At 47.6% G+C, this 8,660-nt stretch overlaps 1 protein-coding gene across 2 annotated transcripts in view; it reads left to right on the top strand.

Moving 5' to 3' along the window:
• The first annotated feature begins 4,484 nt into the window (after positions 1 to 4,484).
• The window catches only part of LOC128330723 (uncharacterized), a 37,602-nt gene continuing 33,426 nt past the window's right edge, over positions 4,485 to 8,660 (top strand). Inside the window, exon 1 of one of the 2 annotated variants that reach the window (XM_053263969.1) lies at positions 4,485 to 4,617. The gene's annotated coding sequence lies outside the window, so the exon portion shown is untranslated. Of the gene's footprint in view, positions 4,618 to 8,494; positions 8,575 to 8,660 lie in introns of those variants that run through there. The other variant, XM_053263968.1, reaches the window with a different exon arrangement.

Below are 8,660 nucleotides of genomic sequence, written 5' to 3'. Positions count from 1 at the left end.
GCCACCACATGCGCATGTAACATGAAACCACAGTTAAATGGGACAGAGGTTGGAATTTGTGAACATCTGAATACATGCAGCCGTGGTTTTGTGGCAAAAGCAACCTGCGGTTTCCCTCAACCTGAGGTTTTGTGGTGGCAGTGTTACGTCCAAACATGGATGCCACCATAACTGTGGTTCCGTGCAGTTTCTGGTACTGTAATCATAGAGAGGGCAGCCCAGACCCACCCGGGATCGCACCCACTCCATGCCTGTGGTGCTTCTTGCTGGCCACCTCTCCAAGCACTTTCCCTGCCTCTGATCTAATTAAGCACTTGCCTGGCAACAGGGATGCCGCCATGTTCCATCCCAAGCTTCCAAGCCAGTCAAATGGGAAAGTCACACACGGGCATGCCTTCTTACCACTCTGTTCAGGGTTCCCCTTCCTGGCAGTCAGGAGAGAAAGGGGATGGGGTGGCAAGATGGGCACTATACGCTTAGCTCTCCAAAAATGAAGCAATCAAGATCTATGTTCACAAGCACATACAGTCGTGGTGGCAACATAAACAGGGCAATCCAATTAGATTGCTGGGATGGCAACATATGGTGGGGCAGCAATACCTGGGTTTAAAAGGCAGTCCCACCAAGAAATCCTTGAATGGCTAAGGTCTATTTTTTGCACAATGATATTAGGGAAGGCGGCCCAGCCTTTCCCCCTTGGGTGAGTATGTTCGGTCCCTAGGCTTACTCATGAGAAGGATCAGCATTGCCTTCAGTGAAAGGGGCGATTCTCCCTCTGTGATTATGATAAATGCTGCTCTCTCATGAGAGTGGAAGACCATGAGAATACCCCTTCTCATCTCATGAGAAGAACCGTCTGTGGGTACAGGCAGAATTGCTAACAATGTGCCCTTAATAATCCCTTCTCTCATTGATTGCTCTCTCACAAGAGAGAGGAAGAGAGGTCTATCACTGGCTACTAGTTGGAGGGCTAAAGTCCACCTCCAGCCTCAAAGGCAGGATCCCTCTGATTATCAGTTGTGGGGGAGTAACAGCAGGAGAGAGGGCATGCCCTCAACTCCTGCCTGTGGCTTCCAGCAGCATCTGGTGGGCCACCATGTGAAACAGGATGCTGGACTAGATGGGCCTTGGGCCTGATCCAGCAGGACTGTTCTTATGTGCTTAGAGTGTCAAGCCATGTAGACATGCATGCAGGCTGGATGGCAGAAGCTGCCCAGCCTGGTTACTTGATATAAGCAAGCTGTGGGGATGGGTATCTCAGCAACACCTCTCCCTGTCTTGGTGGCTACCATGAAGAGGCAGTCAAAGCGGGCCCTCTGCCAGCCCGTCTGCCCATTTGAACATGCCCACCTTTATTTTTGTCTGGAACGGCGACCCCTCTCCTGGGGTCACAGACAACTTGGACTCCCCTCTCCCATGATTCCCCATGGCAGCAGATCTGCATATGCCTCAGCAGCAGTCAGAACCCAGGGAATTTGAATGAGAGTTCAGATAAGTCTCCCTTCCTGGTGTTTCCCTAGTCTACTCACCTGGCTACGCCCATGGAGAGTCAAACTCTCCTTTGGGTGCATCAAAGTCTTCCCTGAAGAGGAGGGGGTCGCAATGCAAAAGATCCATCATTAACCAGAGACAACAGGGGGCCCATACAAGCAGGCCCCCCTTTTTTAGATAACACAACTCATGAGCGTGCAGTCCAATTGAAGCCTGAAGGCAGGCAAGCCTAATATCCTCCCCAGTAGACTGGTCCTTTCATGAGAGTGCTAATCCCTTGACAGCAAGCCATCATGGGGGCAGGAGTGTGGTTTGGACTCTGTGGACTGCTTTGCCAGGTAGAAGAGCATCCTTGCTCACAGCGGACCAGACCCCAAGATTCTTTGCCTTCCGTCTATACATAACCCCACCTGGGAAGTCATCATGTTCTGTTCCCTTTCCTGAAAAATAGTGCCCCTTGGCATCCCCCCCCCACTGCTGGAAAATGTGCTTGTGCAAGACTGTTTTGTTGTGGGGCTCTTACGAGGGCGGCAGTGCAATTGCTGTCCGATGAAGGGCTTGCATGGCATTTGAAAAGATTTATAGTAAATGACCTTTTCCTTCCACGGGTGGGCCGACCATCCCATAAAGACACGCCCTGGAGATGTTCTGATGCCTTCCTCACAGTGTGGTGGCACAAGTGCAACGGAGCTTGCTGGGATGTGGCTTCAGTGGATCAGGAAGAGGGAGGGGCTCTCCTGCCCTGAAAATGGAGGTTGCTGGGCTGTGGTTGGATGAACGTCTGTGATGTGATTCATGGTTAGAAAAATTAATTGCAGTTTGGCAACCTCCCGTTTCATGTTATGTGTGAATGCGGCCATTGTTACATTAGGGTCAAACTAGACATGATGAGAGAAGGTGTGGATTAATGCAAGATAGTCACTTGCCTACGGGGGCAAATGCTTAAGAGGTGGCAAATTAAGAGGGGGTTGGGGACAAGTTAAATCTATTCAATTGCTGCTGTGCAGTTGGTGCCACAGACAGGGGGTGGGGGGCAGGCACTTGTGGAGGTGTGTGCAGAGACCCAAAATGGGACAACCTGTCATTTAGGAGGCAGGCGGGCTCAGGGAAGGAGCTCTTGCGGCCGCCTCCGGGTCCCCATCCTCTGTCTCCACTCAGGAAAAAGGTTTACAAATAGATTTAACTTGACCCGACCTGCCACTGCCAAACCCTCGGGCCAGAGCAGCAAAACCTTTCTGCCTACAGGTGGCAAAAAGCTTAAACCGCCCCTGGATGAGAGAGTTCTCTGATTGGAATCACCAACATTTTTTACTGTTTCAAAAAGCAGCAATCAGATGGATCAGGGTTGCAGTGTGGGGGGCAGAAAGGGGTTTTGGTATGTAAGACTTTTGCCCCATGCTGTGAACTTAATACAACCCTCCAAGCCTAGTCCTGTTTATCAATTCCCTTCTTTAAAATATGGTGCTCAGAACTGGACACAGTGGCTGGCATTCTAATTGTGCACTTGTGGAAGGACATTGTCCTTGCACAAGGATATCGTGCAAGTGAGTTCTGCTACAGTGGGAACTTGTGTTTCACACTAGTGTTGCACTAGTATAAATCTGGTGTGCTAGCTTAAGGTCATAGTGCCAAGAAAGGACTGACTTCAAGACTAATGCTTGCACTAGCAGAGGATACTGCACATCACTTATTGCACAATGTTATAAGACAACTTGCAGACGTCCTGGAGAAGGTTTGGTGTAACATCACAGAGCACCACAACTTTGCACAGTTCTGCAGCCTTCTTGAGGAAACACAACGTTATGCTTTGCATGAGCACACCATTAGTCAGAATGTCAGCTGGTATTCCAAGTAGGTCTGACCATTGCAGGATAGAGTGAGCGTGATCTGAACACTGTCCTTTTGTTAATGTTTGTTAATGGCAGCCCAAAACTGCTTTAGCTTTTTTAGCAGCTGCATCACATCACTGACTCATGATTAACTTGTGGTCCACTAAGGCACCTCAGTCCCTTTTCACACGTATTGATGCCATGCCAGCTCTCCACCGCCCTATATTTGTGCATTAGATTTTTCTTACCTACTGCATTTACTTGAATCCAAGACTATGTTTCCCCCAAGTTCTTTGATGCTAAAAATGGGAGGGGGGGTTGTCCTTTTCCTTTGGGGTAAATACAGGTATATTTAAATATATCCTGTATTTAACCTGTATTTTTTAAGGGGATCGTCTTAAATACAGATTTGGCTTGGCTTCTATTTGGGTAAATATGATGAATATAGGACTTCAGATTTATCTCTGTTGAACTTCATCCTGTTGGTTTTGTCCCACTGTTTCAGCCTGTCAGGATCATTTTGAATCTTGATTCTGTTTTCCAGTGTGTTCGCTTTTTAGCTGAGGCTATTTAGGGAAAGATGCATATTGCCTGCTGCCTCATTGAGCCTATAATACTTTTGCTTAGTAAATGTGAACCAGAACTAAGTTGAGGAGGGATTACAGGAGTGCACAACTCAAATGTTCCAGTGGGCCAGAAACAACCATGACGATTTAGGGGGGGGCCCAAAGTCAATTTTCAGTGCATTGTTTATTGCAGTAAAATTAATTATAAAGATAAACATTAAAGCAATTACTAGTTAGTTGTGGGTCCTTCTCTCCTCCCAGGGGCCCACAATTTTAACCAAGGAGAGTGGCCAGAAAATAAGCCCTGTCCTTGCCCAATCAGTGGGCACCTGACTGTTCCAGCCCCACACAAATGCCAAATGTTGGGGCTCCTGCTATTGCTGGCTACCTGGGACAAATGTTGCGGGCTACCTGAGCCAATAAAGATGTCTTTGCGGGCAGGGCCGGATTAAGCTAGTGTGGGGCCTGTAGCATATGTTATAAAAGGGCCCTAAAGTGAGCGTGACAAGAAATTACCAAGAGCCAATGGACAGACCATTTCCTTCGGGCTGCTGCAAGCCCTGGCTTTTCTCCATTGGAGCACTGCCTGGGCAGAAAAGCGAACTTTCCCTTCATGAGTGAAGCTGCGAGGGCTGGGTGACTGGTGAGCACTAACACCACAACGGCTCTTTTCCTGCCTAGGGTGGATTGCAGAAGCAAAGAGGAGGAGAGATCTCCAGACATGAGAAAAGGTAGGAATAGGAGAAAAGCTTGCAAACATTTTGTGCGGGGCCGTAAAAAATGCGGAGCCCGTAGCAAATGCTACTTTTGCTACTAGGTTAATCTGCCTCTGCTTGCGGGCCGGATCTGGCCCCTGGGCCTTTCTCCTCAGAGGAAGAGCAAAATATAAGTGTAAACATGAATGAATGAATGAATGAATGTTGTGCAGGGCTGGATTAGACTATCTACCACCAAAGGCTTGTCATGTCTCAAGAGGAGTGAGTTCTCAAGCGTCCAAACTCTCATTGCAGTAGGCTGTTCTTTACTTCATGCAGCTGTGTAGAGGCAAACGGAGAAAGTATGGAGGGGAATGGTGAGGGGGAAATAGTCTTTATTTTGTGGGCATTTTTGAAATATCATTTTTAAAGCTCTTTACATGTTTTGTACTAAATACTAAGAAAGGGCAGGAGTCTGAAAAGACAGGGGATCACAATCAGTTTAGTTGTTCATTATTTGGAGATACTCAGAGTCCTACAGATTCTATGTATTCCACTGGGCACTAAGTCCCAGAACCACTTGTGTGTGAACAGAACAATAGCAGCTTTCATCTCTGATTTTAAAAAATGGGAGAAATGCCATTCCAAATGCTCATTTATCACTTGGGCCTGCTGACTGGAGATCCGGCTGGATTGGAACAAGGTGTGTAGGTCACTTTCTTCTTCGTTTGGTTGCATTTTCTGTACATCCTCCCTTCAGATTGGGTGATATATTTATTTGTTTCTGGTTAACAGAACAGGTTAGCTCTTACAACCATGAGACACACCTTATTCTTTTCGTTTTAGGACTAGTCTGTAAACCAACGCAATTGGAAAGCCTTGATTCTTCTCATTTTAATCTCATTTAAATAAGCTAAAATCATTGGCTTAGAACATCCCCCACATCAGTAGGAATACAGACTGGCATCCATCCGAATACGGATGGGAGAGCAGGGGGAGGGAGGGTGCAGAACCGCGGGCCCATTGAACCCATGGTTCCTCGTTATGTCCGAAGGCAGCGCAGGACTGTATTGTCCGATGCTTTCCTCACAAGTTCCAGTCTGGTGGATGGGAGAATGAAAGGGTGTGTGTGTAAAAATACTTTGGGAGGGGGGGAACAGTTGCTACTCTCTCTACTCTTGCAGTCATCCTGCTGCCTCGGATCATGACCATTGCCTAGTTTTGACTACATACCTGCTTCTGGCCGAAATGGACTGACAGCCAGGCTCACAGGTCCTGGAGCCTGACCCTTACTGAGGCCTGACAATATCGCTGAATATTTATATACTGCTTTTCAACAAAAGTTCTGAAAGCGGTTGACATAGAGAAATAAAAATAAATAAAGATTACTCCCTGTCCCCAAAGGGCTCACCATCTAAAAGGAGACATAAGCTAGACACCAGCAACAGCCACTGGAGGGATGCTGGGCTGGGGCTGGATAGGGCCTGACAGTGTCCTCTACCAACTTCTCCTCCCTTAGAAATAGTGGCTGAAATCTAGACTGACTGTTACTCAGTATTACTACTCCAGAGTTACTCTAAAGGACTACTTAATTTCAATAGAACTATTCAGGAGTAATTTAATTGACAGCGCTCAGACAAGCCTGGTACTGCAACCTAGATCAAGGGTCTTAATGTGGGGTCCACCAGACGTTGCTGATGGACAACTCCCAGCTAGGGATGTGCATGGAACCAGGTGGGGGGTGACTTGAAGGGGTGAGGGGTAGGACTTTAAGGGTGGGGGAGGGTGCACTTACCTTTCCCCCCACTTCCCCCGCTTCCCCCCCGCCAGCGCTGGAGTTTTGTAAAATCCCTCGGGCCGACAGCGTACCTCCCTGCTGCCCCTTCTTCTTCGGCCAGAAGTGGCCGGAAGTACCGGGTGTGCATGTGCATGCTGGGAGTGCACACACATCAGACGGGCTTGGGCGTGATTGCAACGTGCATGCACATGCGTGCCTGGAACTTCCAGCTGAAGAAGAAAAAGGGGCAGCAGGGAGGTACACTGCCACCCCGAGGGATTTTACATAACTCCAGTGTTGGTGGGGGGAAAGCAGGGGGAGGCGTAAGTGCACCCTCCCCAGCCCTTAAAGTCCTACCCCCCACCCCCTGCCGAACGTTCAAACTGTAAAAGGGTCTCCGAACAGGTTCGTGCACATTCCTACTCCCAGCATCCCTAGCCACAATTTATTGTGGCTGGAGATGCTGGGAGTTGTAATTCATCAACATCTGGCGGACCCCACATTAAAAACTACTGGCCTAGATGATGTGCTTAGAAAGCAAAGAGCTCAGTCAGGAGGTAAGGGACCATAGACTGGCTTCTAGGATTCCTGGCTTGAGACATACACCCTCTGGCACGTATAGACTGGGATTGGAAATGGAAGCCCATATTTCAATATAAGTCAGATTTATCTATATTTTGTTGCCATTGGCCCTTTCCACATGGTCTTCCAACAGATTAGGCTGACTATGTAGAGGAGAATGCACCATTACCCATGCTTCCAACATCCATATGTTCTTTGACTCTGTGAGCACCGAGACTGCACATGGACTATGTTTATGGAAGTAGGCTTTTTTATGCAAGTGAGTCCCCACTTGCATGGAGAGAGCCAACATGCATATATGTTTGTACAGTACAAGTGCAGGCTCCATGAAAACAGACCCAATACACTCATGGAGGTACAAGAGCAGCAGAATCCTAGTCCCCACCACACATTCAGTTGGAAGATTATGTGGAAAGGGCTATTCACAACTCACTTTTAGTCTATCTGATCTCCCATTCCTTGGAATAGCAAGACTAAGCACCTGGAGAGCTACTTCAGATAAGCCCAAGAGGTACCATAGCTCCTAAGCTACTAATGGCCACCTTTGCATTTTGGGCCAGTTCAGACAATGCCAGTACCTATAACATGAGAAGGTGAGTATGTGTGTGGACATCTCCCCCCACCGCCAATAACACCCAACACGCCTTTCTGCCTCACATAGTTACAAAGGATGTTAAAACCTCTTATCCTTGTCGACATACATTTTTGTACAAGATTCCATTTTGCGACTGGCTCCGCCTCCCCAAGTCACCATTTTGTGACCGGCTTTGCTTCCGCAGTCCCCAAGCTGCTGTTTCATGGTGCTGGCTGCCAAAGCTCTGCCAAAAAAAGTAGCTCTCTCAAGTCTACCCACCCCTGGCATAGTGTATGCACGTGGCTTGGGTCATCCATAACACGGAACCCCCTGCTCTCCTGCCTGCATTTGGACATTGGGGAGAGCGGCCCAAACAGTGGTGCCAGTGTTCACACGTAATGCTGGCACTGCAGAAATGGAGTTTGTGGTGGCGAAACTCCACTCTGACCAAAGGTTTAGAGTGGAGTTTGGTGAGGGAAACCATCAACTCAATTTCCACCGCCAACTCAATTTCCCTGGGCTTGGACATTTGTTGTTTGTTTGAAATATTTATACCCTGTTCCTCCAGTACACTACTGCGCAGGGCAGCTCACAACGTTTAGGTTTGGAAACCAGAGGTGAAGAGACCTCTGGTTTCCCATTACATATGAACCGGGCCATAGTGTGTGAGTAATCTCTCATTTTAAGATAGAGGCCAACATAACTAGCCTTACACTAGCAGCAGAACCTTTTGCAACATTATTTTCACAATATTCTGTTTTCACAAGTCTTTTAACAATATAAATGTAACTTTCCTAATGGTGTGAAGCTCCATTTTAATATAAAAGCTAATCCCCTCCCTCCCCATATATTGCAAATGTACTCCCCTCATAGAGTGTAGTAGTTGGTTCAGGCTGGCAAGTGTGGCCAGGCAGTAGATATCTCTGTTGTGAGTAGGCCCAGAGGAAGATAATATCTGCCTGAGTCTGCCTGATGCATAAGAGAGACATTGAACCAGCCCTAACCCTTTGTTTTCATGAGCAGATGTGCATTTAATTATAAGGTGGTGGTGGGGGGCAAGGTATTTTGTCTGGCTGTGGTTGTGTGTGTGTATTGTTTAATTAACAGGGCTGTAATTAATTTTGTGGCTGTTTTTAAATTGTTGCA

This window comes from Hemicordylus capensis, chromosome 6 (assembly GCF_027244095.1).
Source record: "Hemicordylus capensis ecotype Gifberg chromosome 6, rHemCap1.1.pri, whole genome shotgun sequence".
NCBI classification, from domain to species: domain Eukaryota; kingdom Metazoa; phylum Chordata; class Lepidosauria; order Squamata; family Cordylidae; genus Hemicordylus; species Hemicordylus capensis.
This window is presented reverse-complemented; position numbering and strand designations above follow the sequence as displayed.